General features: G+C 44.8%; 1 protein-coding gene across 2 annotated transcripts in view; it reads right to left on the reverse strand.

Annotated features, from left to right (window-relative positions):
* The window catches only part of LOC147361858 (ATP-binding cassette sub-family C member 4), a 186,016-nt gene that overhangs the window by 148,931 nt on the left and 13,345 nt on the right, over nt 1-23,740 (reverse strand). The gene's annotated exons all lie outside the window — the stretch shown is intronic.

Genomic DNA, 23,740 nt, shown 5'->3' on the forward strand with positions numbered 1-23,740 from the left:
ATTAGCTTTTTTTGGTCATAATGCAAGCGCCTGACATTATGTTTTGGAGACACTCACTTTGGAGACTTCAGCTAGAATAAACACAGGCCACCTACACAACTAGATAAGGAGCCAGGCCACTCCACTCCTGAAGTTCCCTTTTTCAGAAAGCTCTAATTGACCTGCTAACAGACCATCTGATTTCTGATAACAGACTTCTTATTTCTCCGTTCCTATACTTTAATTCTCACTCATGTCTTTAGTTACCAACAGATACTGACTGGAAACCCCAGGTACCCAGCCATTGACCCCAACAAGACAGAAGCACAGGTCCAGGTTCGTTCATGATCCATCTCGCTCTCTGCCTAGGACCTTGCTGTGTGGCCCTAGGCATGCCTTGTACCCTCCAGGACATGTGCATAATAAACTTTGCCATTTCAAAGTTCCCTGATGGTCATAGTCAAGAACCACAAGGACAAGTCCAGCCACAGCATGGGCTCCAATGGGGAAAATGTCTGTGGGGGCTGCTGTAACAAGAATGGGCCCAGGAGAGCAGAGCCCCAGGCATTCCCAGCAACAGCATCACTATTGATAGGCTGAGACCAACAGGCATGGAAAGTGTAAGATAAGCCAGGGACAACTTGCCTCATAAAATAAACAGCTCAAGGAATCATAAACATGTGTCCAGAGGACAAAGAAGCCAGCTTGAGGTACTCATGCTAGCCAAATCTGGGATACTAGGATATTAAGTAAGTGTCAATAAGTGATAACCCATTAATAATGAAAAAATCCATGACTCTTTACTGCTTCATAAATAGGAGAAGGGAAAGCCTGCATTCTACAACAGAAACAAATATAGAGGGAACAATAGAGTCAGAAAATGATCAGTAGAAGTTAAAACTAGTGTGAAAGTTTAATGTGAATCATGATATTTACATAGTCTCAAATTATCCCTCTACAAATTACTTATTATTGATGGAAAAAACAGTAACTGTACAAAAGACTAAAAGACCTTATTCAAACCAATTATGTATCATTTAAATGATGATTAATATGCAAAGACAGCCCAAAGATGAATATCATCTACTGATTTTGACAGGGTAAGGAAATTTCCAAAGCCAGATGATAATCACCCATGAAAGCAGAGACCACATTTCTCTTATTTATTGCGTTATTCCTAGCATAAAACACAGAGAAGGCAATGGCACCCCACTCCAGTACTCTTGCCTGGAAAATCCCATGGATGGAGGAGCCTGGTGGGCTGCAGTCCATGGGGTTGCTAAGAGTAGGACACGACTGAGCAACTTCACTTTCACTTTTCACTTTCATGCATTGGAGAAGGAAATGGCAACCCACTCCAGTGTTCTTGCCTGGAGAATCCCAGGGACAGGGAGGCCTGGTGGGCTGCTGTCTATGGGGTCGCACAGAGTCAGACACGACTGAAGTGACTTAGCAGCAGCAGCATAATATAGGTAAAGAGATGCTCAAGAATTCTTTGTTGAATAAATGAAATGTCTTTCAATTATCAAAGAAGCCATAAGAGAGACTGAGCTTCAGGTATTGCTCACCCTGGCCTCCTGGCATCTCTAAAGAACCCCAGTCCAGGATTCCAGTCCCAGCAATGAATGGTCCTGAAGACCCCAGGTCTCAACTATGGCCTCCCTCCACTTCATCCCCTCCAGTTCAGCATCTCCATGACCCTTAATATCTCTAGGTCTCAATTTCCTTCCAAAACAAAAGTATAGATCTGTAAGCATAACCACTACACAAGTTTGAAACATGCTTGGCCCTTCATCCTACAGTCATTGCCTACACGGAGAAGGTGATAGCACCCCACTCCAGTACTCTTTTGCCTGGAAAATCCCATGGATGGAGGAGCCTAGGAGGCTGCAGTCCATGGGGTCTCAAAGAGTTGGACATGGCTGAGCGACTTCACTTTCACTTTTCACTTTCGTGCACTGGAGAAGGAAATGGCAACCCACTCCAGTGTTCTTGCCTGGAGAATCCCAGGGACGGGGGAGCCTGGTGGGCTGCCATCTATGGGGTCGCACAGAGTCGGACACGACTGAAGCGACTTAGCAGCAGCAGCAGCAGCATTCCCTACAGAAAATGCTCAGGGAATTAGCACTGGGACGTAACCCTGAAAGGCCCTCTTTAAAACTCTGCTTGCCCCGGGGTAAGAGTCTCAACATCGCTTCATCAGGGAAATGCAAATGAAAACTACAATGAGATGCTATCTCACATATATTAGGATGGCTATTAGAAGAAGGAAAGGAGGGAAGGCAGGGAGGAGAGTGGAAGAAAATAATAAGTGTTGGGAAGGATGTGGAGAAACTGGAACTCTTGCACACTGCTGGTGGGAGTGTAAAGTAATGTGGTCACAAAGGACAAATACGGCGGGATTCCACTGACAGGAAGAACTTAAATTCAGGGAGAAACCAAGTGGCCCGAAGGCTGCCAGGGGCAGGATGGGAGTGGGTAGTTATTGTTTAATTACACATGAATGTAGGATGAAGAGAGTACTGGAAACTGACTGTACAACAATGTGAATGTATTTCACACTACTGAACCGTATGCTTTAAAATGGTCAAGGTGGCAAAATTCTTTGTTGCATGCCTTTATCACAATTTTTTTTAATGTAATGATGTTCTCGTTGCAGGAACTTCAACTTGCCATAGAACTTCTCGACAATGGCCTCCAGCAAATGGGGATAACACCTGGAGATAACAACACTCACCTGGGCTGCTGAGAGATCAACTGAAACGGTCAGTGATGCTCTGAACACAACCAAGTCTGGTCAGACAAAGAACAGCCATCGCCACGGCAACGCTCTTGACTAATTCCCATGTAAGCCCCAGCAAAAAAGAGATGACGGTGCTCAACTAGGCAGATTTATTTCCCCACGGTTCTTGATTTAAGGACCCTCACCAAGCCCTTCACCATATCATATCTCAAAAAGCCAAGCCGAGCCCTCTGGGTACCATCAAGGGGTGAAGGTTTTCACTCCCATCACATGGCTGACTGACAGGAGGCTAAAGTGTGTCTCCCCACCTGAACAAAAGAGCTAGACAGGGAGACTTGAGTCAATTCACACCCTGACTCCAATTTGTCACTGACAGCGTTTGCTCAACAATTCCATCTCTGCCAAGTAAGCCCTCCCTCCAATCCAGTTCCTCCAAGAGTGGTCCTCCCCACCAAGGATACCCGTTCCTCCCCTCCCACCAGTATCTCTACCCAGCAGCAGCATCTCCTCCTCACTGTCCCAGAGAGCACACCTCCTTCGTGGCAATGACTACTCACACACTGCATGGACTATCCATGAGCCTCGCGTGCCACGGTGCCTGGCACAGACAACACTGGAATCCATCCAGAATGACATCAGAATACCCACGCTGCTGGTGAGCTATCTTCAAAACATGTCATCACCCTGGCTTTCCCCAAGTGGCCCTCGGCCAAATCCAATTAGCCATACTTGACTGGCAATGCTCAAGCTAGAACCTTCTCTCCTTTCTTCAGTTCAGTTCAGTTCCTCAGTCGTGTCTCACTTTGTGACCCCATGGACCACAGCACTTCAGGCCTCCCTGTCCATCACCAACCCCCGGAGTTTACTCAAACTCATGTCCATTGAGTCAGCGATGCCATCCAACCATCTCATCCTCTGTCATCCCCTTCTCCTCCTGCCTTCAATCCTTACCAGCATCAGGGTCTTTTCAAATGTGTCAGCTCTTCACATAAGGTGACCAAGTATTGGAGTTTCAGTTTCAACATCAGTCCTTCCAATGAATATTCAGGACTGATTTCCTTTAGGATGGACTGCTTGGATCTCCTTGCAGTCCAAGGGACTCTCAAGGGTCTTCTCCAACATCACAGTTCAAAATCATCAATTCTTCATCATTCAGCCTTCTTCACAGTCCAACTCTCACATCCATACATGACCACAGGAAAAACCATAGCCTTGACTAGCCAGACCTTTGTTGGCAAAGTAATGTCTCTGCTTTTCAATATGCTATCTAGGTTGGTCATAACTTTTCTTCCAAGGAGTAAGTGTCTTTTAATTGCATGGCTGCAGTCACCATCTGTGGGGATTTTGGAGCCCCCTTCTCCAAATAAACTCTGTCACTGTTTCCACTGTTTCCCCATTTATTTGCCATGAAGTGATGGGACCAGATGCCATGATCTTAGTTTTCTGAATGTTGAGCTTTAAACCAACTTTTTCCCTCTCCTCTTTCACTTTCATCAGGAGGTTCTTTAACTTTCTTCTTCTTTAACTTTCTTCATTTCCTAAAACTTGCTCAGAATCCATTTTCTCATCCTTGTGCTAAGCTAAGTGATAGTACAGGCTGTGTACCCCTCCCTCCCCAAGGTTCTCCAGCTCCCTGCACATCCTCTGTCCTGGGGCCCACCAGGGTCCTCCCAGCCTGTGGGGCCGGCAAAACCTTCCGGCCTCACAGCTTCCAGGCCTTTTCTATTTCATCCCTGGCCTTCTTGACTCCCTTTTCTTGCCACTGGCTAATCCATGCCTTTCTCATCTTCATAGGGTCCTTTGTCTTATCACCACATACCTTCCCAACATTTTTTCCCACACTACAACCAACACTGAGAATCTACAACTATCGTGCATGGTAACTACCCTAATCCCCTTCTCAAAAAAAAGAAAAAAATTATTTTGACACATTTGGACACAATTCAGTTAACAATGAGAATAAAACAAGGAATCACGAGTAAAATAATACTCACGCTGGCCACCTCCCAAGCTTTTGAAGGGATTAAAACAGTGCTTGTTGGAACTAACAAGTAAGGGACCTCACATCCAGCAGGTGATCAACCTTATCTACTTAGTGCAGCATGAAAGGCCACCACTAGATACAGGACTCCGTCATCACCAAAGTCCCCCTGAGCTCCTGAGTGCCTGGTGCTGACTCGCCTCTGAATATCAGGCTTTCAGGGCCTGATCCAATCAAGCGCTTCCTTCCAAACTATTCAAGTTCTCCCCCCATGAGGAAAGACAGAGCTTTGGTTCCAAGTTCCAGGTATCCCCGCTGACAGTAGGGAGTATGACTGCCTACCCAAGCAAGGCTTTGATGGCTCTTCATTGGGATTTGAGAAACCACAAAGCATAGGAAAGAAACTACCTTACTTAGGTCAAAGAACAATTCCAGAAGCTGAATTAAATATATATGAACATGAAGTCACATTTTCTTAGTCAAAAGGACCCGCCTAACCCAAGGCTACAGAACTGAGGGTCATCTTGATGCTTTTCACAGATTGCTCAAAGTGTATCAGTCTGTGGGAAATAAACGTTGGTGCATTTAGCTTAATGTAGGCTCATAGAGCTCGCGAAGCTGCACCTCGGGCTTCATCAGTGCTCTGGGTCTGCCCATGCTATGGGCACATGTCCCCTGATATTTTCTATTCTATCCTACTTCATTACAAAATAAATGCCAGGCGGTATACCTATAATGACAGAAGCATTACTCACAGTATCCAAAAGGTGAAAGTGACCCAAGAGGACAATGATGAAATGTACCAAAATGTGGTACACGTTTTCTGGTACGTGACACGCACATACATTAGAGTATTGTTTTGTTGTTTAGTAGCCAAGTCATATCTGACTCCTTTGCTACCTCCTGGACTGCAGCCTGCCAGGCTCCTCTGTCCATGGGATTTCCCATGCAAGAATACTGGAGTGGGTTGCCATTTCCTTCTCCAGGGGATCTTTCTGACCCAGGGATCGAACTCGGCTCACCTGCATCGGCAGGTGTGGATTCTTTACCACTGAGCCACCAGGGAAGCCCACATTGGAATATTTCTAAGCCTTGAAAAAAGGAAATTCTGACACAGGTTACAACGCAGATGAAACTGGAGGATATTATGCTAAGTGAAATAAGCCATCACACTGAGAACACCGTATGATTCAACTTATATGCTGTATCCAAAAGAATCAAAATGAGAGAGACAGCAGGATGGTGACCACCAGGGGATCACGGGAGGGGAATGGGTAGTCAGAGTAATAGGTACATTCCATCGCTACTAATGAAAAGAATCCTGTGGATGTTGATGACAGTTGCACAGGGTGAAACATCATTGCAGCGACTCAAGTGTACACTTGAAAATGGTTACAGTGGTACATATCATGCTGCATATTTTACCACAAACTTTTTAAATTGTTTTTAAAAAGAAAGAAATACCAGCTGAAATTGATTAAATTAATTTCCCAGCTGCACTAATGGGTTGTTATGTCTGAACAACACTGGTGTGGACAGCAACGCTCTTAGGGCCACCATCTCCATAACAGACTGGGGCTCCCTTGAGGGCAGACGGCCTCACAGACTCCGTGACCAGCACGGCCCCTGGGACACAGTGAAGCTCAGTGAACACTAAGCCGCATGGTAATAACCTCCTCTGAGGGCTTTCGTCCCTCCCCCCCTCACATTAGGTGGCCACTCTGGGTCAGCTGTTTCCCACAGAGTGAGAAGGAAGTGACATGTAAAAGAAGCCAAGTACTTAAGCTATAAAGGGCAATACCTCTCTGGGCAGGCCCACACTCTCAGGAGGGCTCACGGATGCCCCAGGAGTACACAAAGCCCCAGAAACATTGGCACATCTTCCCAGAAATTACAGTAACTTGTGGAGCATTTAAAAAAAAAGAAAAGCAGACAGGGTGCTCAGGGCTAGTGCAATGGGATGACCCTGAGGGATGGGGTGGGGAGGGAGGTGGGAGCGGGGTTCAGGATGGGGAACACATGTACACCCATGGCTGATTCATGTCAGTGTATGGCAAAACCACCACAATATTGTAATTAGCCTCCAATTAAAATAAATAAATTTTTAAAAATAATTTAAAAAAGAAAGAAAATCAATACTGAATGAAAGGAAAAATTAGCAAAGACATGCTATGACCTTTACAGGTTTTCACCACCCTACTTTGCTCAGTACTCAGTCCCTTTGCTCAGTGTCCAGCCCCTTTATGCAGTGTTCCAGCCATGCTGACCTGTTGTGTTTCCAAGAGCCCGCCTGGCTCCTGACTGCTGTGCCCCTTCCTGAGAATAGACATTTTTTCTCATTTCCCCCATGATTACTTAACACCTTTTCTCTCCCAGGTCTCAAGCCAATTGCTGCCTCCACAGAAAGGCCTGGACTGCCTTGTTTACAAAAGCAGATCCAGCTTTTCTATTTCCTTCTTCCAGCTTTCTTTTTACCCTTTTACTGCAATCTATTTGTTGAGAGAAAAAAATAACGCACTTATGTATTTTGTCCCTCTCCTCGCTGGAATAAGAGCTCCATGAGGGCAGGACCCAGTCGATCCCTGGCAATTCACTGGGCCTGGCACCAAGTGAGTCATTCAGAACTCGGCAGAGTAAATGAATGGATGACCGTCTGGTGGAGAAACAGCGGCGAAGAGCACTCACACACGCTCTCTACGTCTCTTGATGAGAGGGGAATGTGTAGGTCTGCTGAGGCCAGTTTAATCATTCAAGTGCCCTCAACCCACTCAAGTAAGTCATTTATTGTTGAACAAATTATGCATTTTAAAGCACTTTTAGCTGTGGCGAATTATTAACCACTGGTTAATGTTCCCTGCAGCTTCTGCCAGCCCTGATTACTGGAGGCTTTTGTGGCCCAGCCTGGGCAGGGCTGGTGAGGCAAGGGGGCTACAGAAATAGGGAGACCTGGGTCAGCGAGTCTAAAAGCAGGGGCTGGAGGGAGGGACAAGTGAGAGGCACGCAGAAAGATCTCACAGTAAGACCCTGGTGGCTCAGGGGGTAAAGAATCCAACAGCAATGCAGGAGACCCTGGTTCGATCCCTGTGTCAGGAGGATCCCCAGAGGAGGAAATGGCAACCCACTCCAGTATTCTTGCTTGGCAAATCCCATGGACACAGGAGTCTGGTGGGCTACAGTAGTCCATGGGTTTGCAAGAGTTGAACACAACTAGGCAGCTAAACCGACCACCTCACTAGAACCGTTTCCTCTTAGGCAGGAGTTCTCCAGCTCAGCAATGCTGACATCTCAGGCTGCATGGTTCTTTCCTGTGGGAGGCACTTCTGTGCTTTGTAGGAGGGTGAGCACTATCCCAGGACTATTTCCTCCAGATGCCAGTAGTATCTCCTCACCCCAAATTGTGACAACCTACAGCGACAATACCTGGGTAGCAAAATCTCCTGGATCAGAACAACTGCCCCACCATCTTTCTGGAAAAGGGGTAGAACTTTTCTTCAAAGGTTGGCCCCAGAGAGTAGCCACAGGATACTGGCAGGAGGCCCTTAGCCAACAAATCAAGGATGATGACATAAACACATCACTATTAGTGGTGGCTCAGATGATAAAGAATCAGCCTGCAATGAAGAAGACCAGAGTTCAATCCTGGGATAGGGAAGATCCTCTGGAAAAGGAAATGGCAACCCACTCTGGGATTCTTGCCTGGAAAATTTCATGGACAGGAGGAGCCTGGTGGGCTATAGTCCATAGGGTTGCAAAGAGTCGGACACGACTGAGCAACTAACACTTTCAATTGTCCTCCAGCAGTTAAGGCTGGGGAACAAGGGATCAACATTAACATATCATTAAGATATGAAGTGGCAAGTGAGGTTTTGAGCTATGCACACAGGATCTGCTTCTTGGCTTTTGCAGTAGGGATAAAAGGATCAAACCCCCAGTTTACGCATCTTCTGTACAGAACAGGTTCTCAAACTGTGGTCCCCAGAGTAAAAAGATTAGCATCCTGTAACTCCTCATCAGAAAAACAAATTCTCAGTCCCAACCATGATCAACGCTGAGTAAGGCTCAGCCATCCATACTATACCAAGCCTTCCAGGTGATTCTGATGCTGGCTCAAGTTCGACACCCTGCCATAGAGTGTGCTTTGACACACTTCTGGTATTTATACCAACAGTCCCAACCACAGTGAAGTCAAAATCACAAGCTCAGACTGGGTTATTTTTAAATAAAGACCAACAGGTACCCAGAGCCCCATCCCAAATGAATGAATCAGAGTGAACCAAGACGGAACCCAAGGGGTGGTCTTCTTAAAGACCCCACTAGACAGTTCCAATCATCAGCCAGGTCTGGGAACCATTTGCTAGAGGGAGGTTAGGGAGTATTTCTAGGAGAACAAAGTTTGAGTTGAGTTCAGAAGAATCACTTGGCATTCACTAAGGAGACTAGAGGACAAGGAAAGAAGCCTTCCAGAAAAACAAAACCAACAAAAAGTATTTCCATGGAGTATAACAGGATGAAGGGAGGTGAAGTCATTACTGCTTTTTTGACAATTGGCTTCAACCGATAACAAATCTGAGGTTCTGTGGGGTTTGGGTTTTTTTTTTTTTTTTAAACCACACTGCATGGCATCAGGGATAGCTTAGTTCCCTGACCAGAGACCAAACCCATGCCCCCTGCATTTGAAGCTTAGAGTCTTAACCACTGGACTGCCACGCAAGTCCCCTCTTTGTGCATGCATGCTAAATCGCTTCAGTTGTTTATGATTCTGTGTGACTCTATGCACTGTAGCCTGCCAGACTCCTCTGTCTATGGGATTCCCCAGGCAAGAATACTGGATTGGGCTGCCATGCCCTTCTCCAGGAAATCTTCCCTACCCAAGAATAGAACCCAGGTCTCCTGCACTGCAGACAGATTCTTTACCAGTTTCAGCCAATCTTCAAATTGCTCCCTGATTGCAGGGGCAGCTGAAATCTTAAGTGTGATAGCCTATAATTTCTGAGAGCTTTTGTGCATTCCTCACTAACTAATTATCTGTGTTCTGTTGTCAACACTTAAAGTGGTGTCTATATTACTGATCAAGCTACAACTTAAAATACTGAAAGAATTATTTAAATAAGAAAAAAAATGTTGACTTATCCTTAAGTGAAGTGAAGCGAAAGTCACTCAGTCATGTCCGTCTCTTCCCGATCCCATGGACTATGCTGCTGCTGCTGTTGCTAAGTTGCTTCAGTCATGTCCGGCTCTGTGCGACCCCATAGACGGCAGCCCACCAGGCTCCCCCGTCACTGGGATTCTCCAGGCAAGAACACTGGAGTGGGTTGCCATTTCATTCTCCAATGCATGAAAGTGAAAAGTGAAAGGGAAGTCGCTCATGAACACTGGAGTGGGTTGCCATTTCATTCTCCAATGCATGAAAGTGAAAAGTGAAAGGGAAGTCGCTCAGTCGTGTCTGACTCTTAGCGACCCCAGCCTACCAGGCTCCTCCATCCATGGGATTTTCCAGACAAGAGTACTGGAGTGGGGTGCTGTTGCCTTCTCTGCCCATGGACTATACAGTCCATGAAATTCTCCAGGCCAGAAGACTGGAGAGGGTAGCCTTTCCCTTCTCCAGGGGATCTTCCAACCCAGGTCTCCTGCACTGCAGGCAGATTCTTTACCAGCTGAGCCACAAAGAAAAGTAACAGGAAATTGTGGAATCTTCTAAGCCATTTTGTAGACAATGGACTGTGGAAGGCAACGAGAGTACTTAGGCATTGACTTTGAAATATTAAGTAGGTGTGACCAATACACTTACTTCATTAATTCATGTAGCTTCACTGAAATAAATTAGATTCAACTTGATGTTGAAGCTTTCCTCTAGTAACACTAATCTTGGTTGTCCTCTGCTTGGTCCTAATTCTGGAGCTCTGCCGAAGAATTGATGCTTTAGAACTGTGGTGTTGGAGAAGACTCTTGAGAGTCCCTTGGACTGCAAGGAGATCCAACCAGTCCATCCTAAAGGAGATCAGCCCTGAGTGTTCTTTGAAAGGAATGATGCTAAAGCTGAAACTCCAGTACTTTGGCTACCTCATGGGAAGAGTTGACTCATTGGAAAAGACTCTGATGGTGGGAAGGATCGGGGGCAGGAGGAGAAGGGGACGACAGAGGATGAGATGGCTGGATGGCATCACCGACTCGATGGACATGAGTTTGACTGAACTCCGGGAGTTGGTGATGGACAGGGAGGCCTGGCATGCTGCAATTCATGGGGTCGCAAAGAGTCAGACACAACTGAGTGACTGGACTGAACTGAACCAGACTACCATAGAGATAACCCAGGTGAATCAACAATCAGTTTAAAATTCAACATCCTATTACTGGTTAACCCTAGAAAGTCAAATCAATTTAAAAATGCTGCAACTTATTTTATTATCCTATGTAATATAAACTGAAATAGTAACTCTATATCAAATTAATTTCTTTTTTTAAACATTAGTTTGGTTGCAGTGGGTCTTCGTTGCTACACAAGGGCTTTCCCTAATTGTGGCTGGCGGGGGCTACTTTTCATTGTGTACCTGGGCCTCTCTGGTGGCAGAGCATAGGCTCCAGGCACGTGCGTTTCAGAAGCTGCCACACTGGCTCAAGGGTTGTGGCACATGAGCTTCGTTGCTCCATGGCATGTAGGTGGAATCTTCCCAGACCAGGGATCGAACCCATGTCCCTGACACTGGCACACAGATTCTTAACTGCTGGACCACCAGAAGTCCTCAAATTAATTCTTAATTAAATTCCTTAAGATCAGCATGCCAGTGACATATTAAAAACTCTGTAATATATGTTCTATATAATAATGTATAAAAAACTATATCTATGAGCAACTCTGCTCATGAGCAAGACACATTACATTATGTTCATTCTCATTAAAACAAAATGTAAGAAATAGATGGCTCATTGAACTGTTAGTCATGATGCAAACAGCTAACAAAAGAGGGGAAAAACACAGGTAGAGAAGTAACAAATACACATTATATCAGATTTGTAGGATAGACCCCCCTCCCCCTAAAAAAATCAACTGCTTTACTGTATTCTAATGACACTGCAGAGGGGAGTGGCTTCAGCTGGTAAATTATTTAATACATGGAGAAACCTGGCAAACACCATCTTAATCAAGTGACAAAAGTTACCATCCAAAAATGAGGCAAGTGGAGGGCAGGTGCATAAGATTTACTGAGTACTGTATTCTCTCAGTATTCCTACTATGAAGAAATATCAGACAAACCCAAATTGAAGAACAGTCTACACCATAATGGTCTGTATTCTTCAAAAATGTCAAGGACATGAGCGACTGGAGTCATTCCATATTGAAGCATACTAAAGAGATATGACAACTAAATACAACACAGGGACCTGGGCCTGAAACAGCCTGTATGGATAAACCGGCTATGCGTGCAGTCAGAGGCACACTACAGAAAAGCATCAGATCACAGAGGGCAAGAAAATGAGGTACAAAATATAAACAACCAGAAAGCAGTTAACAAAATAGCAACAGTAAGCCCACATCTATAAGTAATTCCTATAAATGTAAACAGACTAAATTCTCCAAAAGACACAGAGTATCTGAATGGATAAAAAAAAAAGACCCATCTTATGTTGTCTGTATATGAGTCACTTCAGCTTACACAACCTAAAAGTGTGAGAATGGAAAAAGATATTTTATGCAAACAGAAACAAAAAAAAGCAGAGTAGCTGTACTTATATCAAACAAACAAAAAACTTGATTAAAATACAGGTGAAGGATCTGAATAGACATTTTTTCAAAGAAAGTAAAAAGATGGCCCACAGACCCATGAAAAGATGCTTAGTATCACCAATCACTAGGAAAATACAAATCAAAACCACTTTGAGATATCACCTCACACTGGTCAGAATGGCTGTCACCAAAATAGACGAGAAATAAGTGTTAGAGAGTATATAAAGAAAAGGGAACCCTCATACACTGTTGGTGGGAATGTAAACTGGTGTAGCCACTATGGAAAACAGTATGCAGGTTCCGCAAAAAGTTAAAAATGGAACTACCATACAGGCCAGCAATCCTACTTTGGGGTAAACATCCGAAGGAATGAAATCTTTATCTCAAAGAGATACCTGTACTCCCATGGTCACTGCAGCACTAACCACAGCACTCAGGGCAAGGAGACGACCTACACGTCCAGTGACAAAGGAATGGATAAAGAAACTGATACTAATATACACGTGTAGGCATGCATGCATACGTGCGCACACACACACACACTCACCCCAACACACATAAAAACAACGGAATATTATTCAGCCTTTAAAAAAGGAATCCTGTTATTTGTGACAACATGGATGTACCTAGAAGGCATTATGTTTTCTTTGTGAAGTAAGTCAGGGAAAGACAAATACTGCATGCAGAATCTTTTTTAAGTCAAACTTAAAGAAACAAAAGAAAAGTGGTTGCCAGGGGCTTGGAAGGAGGCTGGGAATAAGAAGGGAAAGCTGGTAAAAGTACACATACTTTCAAGTTCTAAGATGAATAAGGTCTGACGGTCTAATATAAAGCATGGTGAATACAGTTGCTAACAGTATATTGTACAACTGAAATTTGCTAAGAAAGTAGAATTAACATGTTTTCACCCAAAAAAGGTAACCATGGGGTGAACGATATACCAGTATTAGTTAACTTGATGGAATCTTTCCTCAATGCATACATTTATCAACTCAAACTGTAAAGCAAATATCTTACAATTTTGTCAATTTACTTCAATAAAGCTAAAAAAAAAAAAAAGACTGTGACTGCTACTTGTCCTCATTCCTCTAAGTCCATGGAATTTTCCAAGTAACATTAGTGTGAACTCTGATGATTTTTGCTAACAAGGTGACTCATGCCTGACCCCCTAAAGGTTATGCTAACAGATGATTCAAGATGGGGGCTCGCCATACCAGGAAGACCAACCATGGAATTAGAAGGCTGCCCCTGTGAGTCACATACTTTCAGTCTGATCTTCATAGAGGGGGGTCTGAAGATAAGATCAATCACATACCCAGCGGTCCATTTCGTGATGCATACATAATGAATCCCCAATAGAAACTCTGGATTCCAAATCTTGGGGGTGATTTCCTGGTTGGCCATACTCTGAGTATCATGACACACTGATGTGCTGGGAGGTGACACGACCTGTTTCCACTGGGGTAAGACAAGGAAGCCTAGAGATTAGGACCCTCTCAAACCTCAGCCTTCCAGTTTGAATCTGTTTGCCAGAACAAAACAGTGTTCAGTTATTTCGATGAATTAGTGAACAGGAGGGGGTGGTGGGAACCGCTAAATTTGTAGCCAGTTGGTCAAAAGTGAGGGTGGCCTGGGGACCTCGGGACTGAGAGCTGGTTTCTGAAAAGAGGGCAGTCTTGGGGAGGAACATGCCCTTCACCTGTGAGGCTTGGGTCAGCTCCAGGGAGTTGGGGCCAGACTTCAGCGTTAAGGGGGACTCTTCCCTAGAGCTTATGATCACACATTATCAGCTCACACCTCAGGAAACGTTCTGCTGGCCGAGAGGTCTGCTCACCAACTGCCTCCCCCTGCTTTGACCACCTCTTTCTCCCACAACCTTGCTGTCCTTCCCTCAGCTGACACACAACTGAGGTCCTAGACCTATTTCCGTCACTATGAACACTTCTGCCAACTCTGAAGGAAGAGATTAGGAATGTTTTAAAAGAGCTCTCTCCTCTTGCCTGGTGGCCACATGCTCTAGGATAGACTTCCCACATTTTAATCTACAATGAAATCACCTGAGAAGCTTCTTCAAAATAGACACAGACCCCATTCACTGGGGTTCCGACTCCCCAGAACTGGGGTGGAGACGAAGAATCTGCGTTTTAAGCAAGCATTTCTCGTGGATTTGGTCACGAACCACACGGAGAACTGTCTTTCTAGGAAAGATGGGCGGTGGTAAATGATTGTTATATCAAAGGAGGTGAGAGCTAGAACCCTCTTTGGAAAAACCTAAGTGCAGTCCAAGAGCCCCAGAGAGGAAAACAGGCCCAAGACGCCAAGGTCAGTTAAATGATTGACTAGAAGCAAAAACTCATGCTTTGAGGTACCTGGCCTGAGGAAGCTTACAATAGGTTAAGTCAAAGATCTCTCCCTCACCTTAGAATCTACCTGTGGCGGATGCCTGAGGAAAGGATGGGCAAAGAATTCAAAATACTGCCTAGCAGACCAGCTCCTGAAAGGGGATGCACAGGGCTCCGTCACTGGTGACCCCTCGTCTACCAGTCCGGCCACCACTGACCACTAGCTCAGGAGTGGAAGAGGTCTAAGCCTCCACACAGCGGTGGAAATGGAGATCCGTAACTGGCAGGAGGTAGGAGAAAAGCTCTTGATGAATTCCAAGCACCAGGGACCACACTAGTAAGCAGAAGGACTTGAGTCAGGCACACCTGTGAGGAGAAGACTGGGCCCTGCCTCACTGCTAAGGAGCCCGTTACTGAGTCGCTCAGTCATGTCCGACTCCTTGTGACCCCATGGACTGTAGCCCACCAGGCTCCTCTGTCCATGGGATTTCCCAGGCAAGAACACTGGAGTGGGTTGTCATTTCCTTCTCCAGGGGATCTTCCTGACCAGAGATAAAATCCCCAGGGATCATCTCCTGTAATGGCAGGCAGATCCTTGACCACTGAGCCAACAGGGAAGCCCAAGGGTCCACGACAGAGGGAGAAACAGTCAACCTGTTCAGGAAACCCAACAGTAATCAGTGTTGGGGAAACATCAGCCTTGTTGGGAATCAGAATAATTCGAAGGTACCATGCCAGACCCAATTTTATTTTTCCCTCCAAAGTCAACATAGACCCAATTACAGCATTGGCATATTTCAAATCGATCCAATTTTTCTTTAAAACCATCCAGATAGGTTTCATTAAAGCTATTAATACAAAGCCAGTGTATCCTTTGCCTCAGAAATTTAACTTTTAGAAATTACTCCACAGAGCTAAGCTCTGAAGCTTGGGGGAGAAGGCCAGCACTTTCTCTCCCCAGTGCACAGACCAGCACCTGGGGTGGAGATACGCATTTTCATCTGTAGTTTCAGGATGAATGGGTTATATGGTTCGGAATTAAAGAATCAGTCCAGATATGATGATTATACTTGAAATACTTCCTTAGAAAGTAGCCAAATTGCAAGTGCCCCAAAACAGATATATTGCTAAAATATGCTAACATGCTAGAATATTTTAGAGCTATTTTAAAAATATAGGATCTGTGCTAGTTACCAAAAGGTGCTGCCTATAGTAAATTATACTGCATTCCAAAAAGAGGCAGAATGTGAACCCAGAGTATGCAGACTAACTAAAACTCAAACTAAAAAAATAAATACATTACAGGTACACTGATGAAAAGTTAAATATAGACCCTGAAGAGTTTGAAGCTGAATTTTCTTTTTGAGGAAAGGGAAGGGCTTGTGACTGGAATAGAATACTGGAGGGTAGCAAGCAGAGCTGGCAGAACCTTCTTTCATGACCTGGTTAACTTACAAGGTATTAAGTTTATAATAATTCTCTAAAGCTATGGCTTTGTTTTTCTAATATTCTGTGCCTGTTGCATGACACAGAGCAAAAACAAAAATATGAAGCAAGATGATATACAATGTGATAATTTAGCAGGTCTGTATGAGTGTATATAATCATATTGACCCTTTCCTGCAAAGACTTGTAAAACAAATGTGTGCAGAGACTTATTAAGAAAAGTAGGTTACAGTGCTCTTCCTTTAAAAAGGAAAAGAAACACAGCAACGGTAGGTGTACCATTTGTATTCCATATACCATTTATTCTTTGTTTTCTAGAGCTGCTACAACAAAACGCCACAGACTATGTGACTTAAAATTATGGAAGCTGCTCACAGTTCTGGAGGCTAAAAGTCCAAGATGAAGGTGCTGGCCGAGTTGGTGTCCTCAGAGGTCTCTCCCCTTGGTTTACAGAGGGCCACTTCCTGTGCGTCTTCACAGGCCCTTTTCCTCTATGCATATTCATCACTAGTGTCCAATATTTCTCTTCTTACAAGGACACCAGTCATATTGGATTAGTGCCCACACTAACATCTTAATTTTCACCTAATCATCTCTTTGAAGGCCCAATGTCCAAACAACAGTCACTTTCTGAGGTCCTGGGCACTAGGGTTTCAACACATAAGTTTTACAGGGACACAATGCAACCCATAACAGCATTCTTCACTCATCAGACTTGCAAAAAAAAAAAAAAGGACAGTTCATGTTTAGGACAGGAAGTGAGTCAGAAGTGAGTTGAATCAAGATTTGCCATGAGGCGGTCCGCTTGCTGACACTCACAGATGGGTGCTCCCTCTGCTTTGTATATATGCTTGCCATTTTCCATCATGACAGGGAAGGGAAGACTAGGGGGAAATCCACATCTTACATCAGTCGTAGATGTTGGGTTATTTCCTCTGTGAAAGTGAGTCACCCAATGATAATATTGGTGTTGTATGAGCTTAGCAATAAAATTAATCTTTTCCTCTCATCAGCAATGAGCATATTTTTTTTTTTAATCTTTTGGTATAATGAGTTAAGAAAAAAAATAAAAGGAGTAACAAAAAGAAAGCTGGGCATAAAGTTTACAGCTGAACTCCATCCACAGCATAGCTCAGCTAATCCACTGCTTTGCCCATTTCTGAATCTGATCCTTCCTTTTCTTACTCCTGTTACATGGTCTGACTCTATTTCCCAAGCCTCCTGCAGCTAGGTGAGACCATGTGATGTGGGAGATAAAAGGGCTGTGTGTGACTCACACACAGGACCCAGACCTTAAAACCATGATGAGCGCACCTTCTCCACGCTCTCCTCTTCCACCCTCAGAACCTGCTTCAGCGAAGCAGAAGACAAGAGGAGCCTGGCCTAGCCCCATGGATTTCAATCACCTGGAGACCTTGGTCAAATACAGATTCTGATTCACTAAGCCTGTGGCAGGACCTGAGAGTACATTTCGCCCAAGCTCCAGGTGACGGCAATACTGCTGGTCTGCAGAGCCACCCACCGAAGAGGTTCTCCTTTCTGATGCCTCAGAGATGGCAGTCCAATGATGAGCAGTAGAAGACATGCCAAAATAGACCCACCAGAAATAGCCGGCTGGCCTTTCTCTCCTGACCCATGACAGAATTTAACTCAGCTCTATGATTAACTCTGGTCTCAAAGTGCAGCTAGCAAATGAATTCAGAGACAGCTGCAGACAGATTGCTTTAGTATGTGCAACGTGATACTAGTTGGCTGGGTTCTACTAAAAACAGTATCTGCCACCCTGAGTCAGAGCACAGGGCTGTCAACAGTGAAATCTCCAGAGCACAGAACACCGACAGCTAGCCAAGCAGTAGAGGACAAGAGGGGCACACACGGGCCTTGGGTTCACACACAGGCCCCACCAGCCATGCCAGTCTCGCACAGAAGTCCATGTGGAAGTTGTTTACTCTCTGAGACCACAGATATCGTTAACAGACTGTCTGTATAAAACCTGGGCAAATATTTGCAGCCCTGGACATCCTAGCAGTCCAGGGTTTATAAGACCTACATATAAATATCAACCTGTTTGTCCAAAATTTTGCAAGAAGCAGATGAGAACTTGGCAATAACTCCCACGATAGCTCCAGTTTGCAATGGAACTTCTTTGAGGTTTAAGGTGAAGCTTACTTAACTTCATGTTCCTTTGCTATTTAGCGCAACAGACATTAGGCCTAAGAGAAACAGGGCACAGAACATGACATGGCTTTGCATGAAACCAGGAGAAGGGACAGCGTTCCCTCAACCTAAAATCACCATTAAACCAAAGCCTGGGTAATATTCAGGAAGCTCCAACCCTTCCCCTCAGCTTTCCCCAAGAACTCTCATCGCAAGCCTCTGCCCACGAAATCTAACAAAAAGCCATCTGAGTTGGCATTCATGGGTGTGTATGTACACGCACGCTCAGTCACTTAGTCAGGTCCACCTCTTTGCGACCCCATGGACTGTATGTAGCCCACCAGACTCCTCTGTCCATGGGATTCTCCAGGCAAGAATACTGGAGTCGGTTTCCATGTCCTCCTCCAGGGGATCTTCCCGACCCCAGGAATCGAACCTGTGTCTCCTGCATTTGCAGGCAGAGATGCTTTACCACTCACTCAGCTACCTGGGAAGCCCGAATTGGGATGCATGAGAAATCTAAATTATTGGATGACCTCAAAGAGGTGCAGACTGCTTAATATCAGGGACCTGAGACAATATCTCACACTGTTCGTGTACTTAGGAAAAACCTTCCATAGCCAGGAAAGAAAGCACCTTCCAGCCAACCGCTGTTGGAATTGCCACAAATTTCAGCCAAATAAGAAATCTAAATCAACCCTCTCTACTTTCAGTGGAGGGTTCAAGCCCCATGAGGCCACAAGCTATCTTTACTGTGTTCATTTCCCCAAATCCCCTAATACATATTGCAAAGTCTATTCTAGGCAGAACTAAATTCTTGCACAAAATACTTAACACAAAAACAAACCTATGTGTCATATGTGTCCCCACTGATCTTATGTCCCCAAAAAGGAGAAGAAAAACAGATACTCTGCCATCAAAAAAAAAAAAAAAAAAAATCAAGAAGATGCATCAAAAAAAAAAAAAGATGCATCAATTCCAATTATCTCTATTTCAAACACAATTTATTCAGAACACTTATTTGGAGCTTCCCCCAAATTTCCAAACTTTTATCCCCCAAAGTCTCCTCACAGCATAGTTCTAATTTTTAGACATTCTCATTCTCCGATGATTCATTCAGAAGGGACAAACAAGGGCCCCCTTCAACACAGGAGTGAATCTCAGGGTGCAATTCTGTCTTGTGCAGATTTTCGGTAGCTTTCAACTTGGCTCAGGTGTGAAGTCTGGAATAACACCCTCTGTTACTGCTTCTTTTTGTTCCTAGTCCCTTCCCCTGGGGTCATGACTCTTCAGGTCCACCTATCAGACTCGCATTGTGCCTTCAATTCCCCAGAGGAAGACACTGAAAACACAGTAAGTTGACAAAAAAGGCACCCTGTTCACCGAGGCAGCATCTGATGCATTTCCTTCTGTTCCACTGGGAGGGTAGAGGACTCTTGGTGCAGCACCATGACCTTCTTGTTCTGTCCAATGCCATGGACCTTCTTGTTCTGTCCAATGCCTCTTCTAACTGGCTCCAGGGTTTTCTTAACAACCTACTTCAGCTCTTCAAGTTTTTGCCCAAGCTTCTTTCTCCTCAGGCATGATCATCAGATGCTTCTATAAGATGACCTGACCTGGTGATTCACTCAGTCATGGCTGACTCTCTGACACCCCGTGGACTAGTCCACCAGGCTCCTCTGTTCATGGGATTTCCTAGGCAAGAATACTAGAGTGGTTTGCCATTTCCTCCTCCAGGGGATCTTCCAGACCCAGGGATCGAACTTGCATCTCTTACATTGGCAGGCAGATCCTTTACCACTGAACCATACAGCATAGCAACTAATTTTTATTTATTTATATTTTTTGCAACTGATTTTTAATATTTAAGGCAGGAACACTGACAGAGACTTCAGCCCCTGGCCGATGTTGCCCTACAATCCAAAATATTTTGTGGCAAATGGTATGAGGTTTGAAAAGAAGTGCAGCTGATAACACAGCTATGATTTTCCTCCAAGTAAACAGAATAACTAATAAAGTAGTTGAGCCTACCTTTTCACTGAATTTCTATGTCACCAACCTACATGATTAGGAGAAAATGCAGTTATAAAAAAAAAAAAAAGGCAGTGATTTTTTTTTTTTGTAAATGTAGGTACAAAGTTTATTATTAGACACAGCGTTACAACAAGAGGGAAAGCACACAAAGAAACAGTTTGTTCAGTTAAGAGAGGAGCAAGGCAGAGATGCACACACACTTGGAGAGAAAGGGTGTGGGCATCCCCCTGAGAAGGGCAGTAAAGAGGCAGTTAAGTCATTTATACAGGATAGTTCTTTGCTTGCTGCTAAGTCACTTCAGTTGTGTCCGACTCTGTGCGACCCCATAGACCACAGCCCACCAGGCTCCCCCGTCCCTGGGATTCTCCAGGCAAGAACACTGGTGTGGGTTGCCATTTCCTTCTCCAAAAAGCAGTGATTTGAGTTCATATTTGGAGAGTGAAAAAGTTGGCTTAAAGCTCAACAATCAGAAAACTAAGATCATGGCATCTGGTCCCATCACTTCATGGCAAATAGGGAAACAGTGGCTGACTTTATTTTTTGGGGCTCCAAAATCACTGCAGATGGTGACTGCAGACATGAAATTAAAAGATGTTTACTCCTTGGAAGGAAAGTCATGACCAACCTAGATAGCACACTAAAAAGCAGAGACATTATTTTGCCGACAAAGGTCCATCTAGTCAAAGCTATGGTTTTTCCAGTGGTCATGAATTAATGCTTTTGAATTGATGTTTTTGAACTGTGGTGTTGGAGATACCTCTTGAGAGTGCACAGAGATCCAACCAGTCCATTCTAAAGGAGATCAGTCCTGGGTGTTTTTTGGAAGGACTGATGCTGAAGCTGAAACTCCAGTCCTTTGGCCACCTCATGCGAAGAGTTGACTCATTGGAAAAGACTGATGCTGGGAGGGATTGGGGGGACAGGAGGAGAAGGGGACGACAGAGGATGAGATGGCTAGATGGCATCGCCGACTCGATGGATATGAATTTGAGTAAACTCTGGGAGTTGGTGATGGACAGGGAGGCCTGGCATGCTGCGATTCGTGGGGTCGCAAAGAATCGGATATGACTGAGCGACTGAACTACTGAAAGATGCTTAAGCTCCATAAACAAAACAGACAAGGCCCAACAGCCCTAAGGCAGAGGGTGTGATGGAAAAACCCCCAGCACCCACACTGGCTTTGAATATAAAACCACTCTTCCGCAACAGGTCAGTCCTTCTTTAAGACTATTCTGTCCGTCTGTCTTCTAGGCAACTCGTCTCTCAGCAGAGACTCCAGACAGACAATGTGGAATTCTTTACACAATATTGAGAACAGCTGTCCAAAATTTAACACCAATTTAAAATCTAATAGCCTTTCTGCCTATTACTCAGAGTTAAAGGGGGAAGGCTAATTATAAATCATACACTTTCTATCTGGGCAATACAAAGTCAACAGGACTGACTTTAGGAAAATTCCAGCTAAACCAGTTCATTCTTTGAAGTATTATAGGTCAATTATGAACATAACAACCCTTAGCTTGAATAGCTAACTGTATATCCAGAAAGAACAAAAACATCTTTTGAAAAGCCTCTCTGTATGTGATCTATTATTAAAGAGCTTATTTGATTGGAAGTTAAGTAGAGAGAGAGAAAACTCCCTAGTGAATCTGAGGACAGGCTAAAACAGCTTCCTTAATAATTTTGGTACATTCTCCCATTTGCTTAAAAAAAAAAGTTTCCTATAAGCACAAAAGCTTGCAGAGGTGGGAAAAAAGCAACCAAAAACAACAGAAACAGGTTTTGTCAGCAGGGAGAATGCTCTGCAGGAGATTCTTTATGGATGCCCTGTGACTCAATGGACATGAGTTTGAGTAAACTCCGGGAGTTGGTGATAGACAGAGAGGCCTGGTGTGCTGCAGTCCATGGGGTCGCAAAGAGTCGACACGACGGAGCGCCTGAACTGAAGTGTCACCTTGGCTCCAGGCCGTTCTGTCTCCCAGCCCTAAACCAGCCCGTGAGCTGAATGCCATGGTCAAGAGAGGCATATCCAGATGAGACCTTTCTCCCTCAATCCCCTGGGAAGTAGCCCTCAAACCATAAGATATGCATGACCCCTTTATTAATAAAAAAGGATGCAACCCACAAGCTTTTTTTCACTAGGAATCTCAATCACAGGACTATAGGGAAACCAGAATTATAACTTTAATTCAAATTAATCTTCATCACCCATTAAGTAAGACACTTTTCTAGTTTCTAGACCTTACTACTACTACTACTACTACTAAGTCGCTTCAATCGTGTCCGACTCTGTGCGACCCCATGGACTGCAGCCTACCAGGCTTCTCCGTCCATGGGAATCTCCAGGTAAGAACACTGGAGTGGGTTGCCATTTCCTTCTCCAATGCATGAAAGTGGAAAGTGAAAGTGAAGTCGCTCAGTTGTGTCCGACCCTTAGAGACCCCATGGACTGCAACCTACCAGGCTCCTCCATCCATGGGATTTTCCAGGCAACAGTACTGGAGTGGGGGTGCCATTGCCTTCTCTGAGACCTTAGATAGGGTCTTTTTTTTTTTTTTTTTTACAGAGTTCAAACTTGAGAAGAGGGATGATAATCAAATTATAGAGACAGGTCAAGAACAATGATAATAACCAGACAGAAAATAAAACAGGAAGACACAACTGAGGGTGGGGACGGCCACTTTAGACGGGGTGAAGAACACAGCTCACCAAGGAGGCCAGGTGAGGACCAAGACCCGAAGGACAAGTGGTTCATCCTGTTCCAAGCCAAAGGAACAGTGGGGCAGAAGCCCAAAGGCCTAAAGCACTTAAAGAAAAATCCTGAGACGCTAAGTGTTTGCCTCTTAAGCAACAGAGAGCATAAAAGAATGTCCTGTAGGAGGGAGAGAACCAGGGAACCTGGGAGAGAGTAGCTGGGCTTGAGGTCCCCGAGGAAAGCAGCAAAGGTGGCTGACATCTAATATCTCCTTTCCATCCACCCACAAGGCTAATGCTAACATGTTCAATTGGGCGAATAAAGAAACTGGCTCAGATTGGATCTGGACCAAGATCGAGATCACACAGCTGGTTACCAGCCAGGACAGTCAGCACAGAGTTCAGAGTCACTTACTGAGCCTCATCTCAGACATGGGGTCCTTCCAACAGGGCAGAGGGGTCCTCAGCCTTGGCCGAGCCCAAGGGAGCCCCCACACCCCTCAGAACCCTCGGCCTATTCTTCCTCCAACCCACTGCAAAAGCAGTGTAACCAGTCTATCGTCTTAGCTACCTAAGACGGTGAGGGTGCGGGTCATCTGGGGAACTGCCAGCCTCTCCACCTGACCCAGGGCTTCCCTGGT

Source organism: Bos grunniens, chromosome 12, assembly GCF_055505025.1.
Source record: "Bos grunniens cultivar Pamir isolate PY7600 chromosome 12, Bosgru_T2T1.0, whole genome shotgun sequence".
Lineage (NCBI taxonomy): Eukaryota > Metazoa > Chordata > Mammalia > Artiodactyla > Bovidae > Bos > Bos grunniens.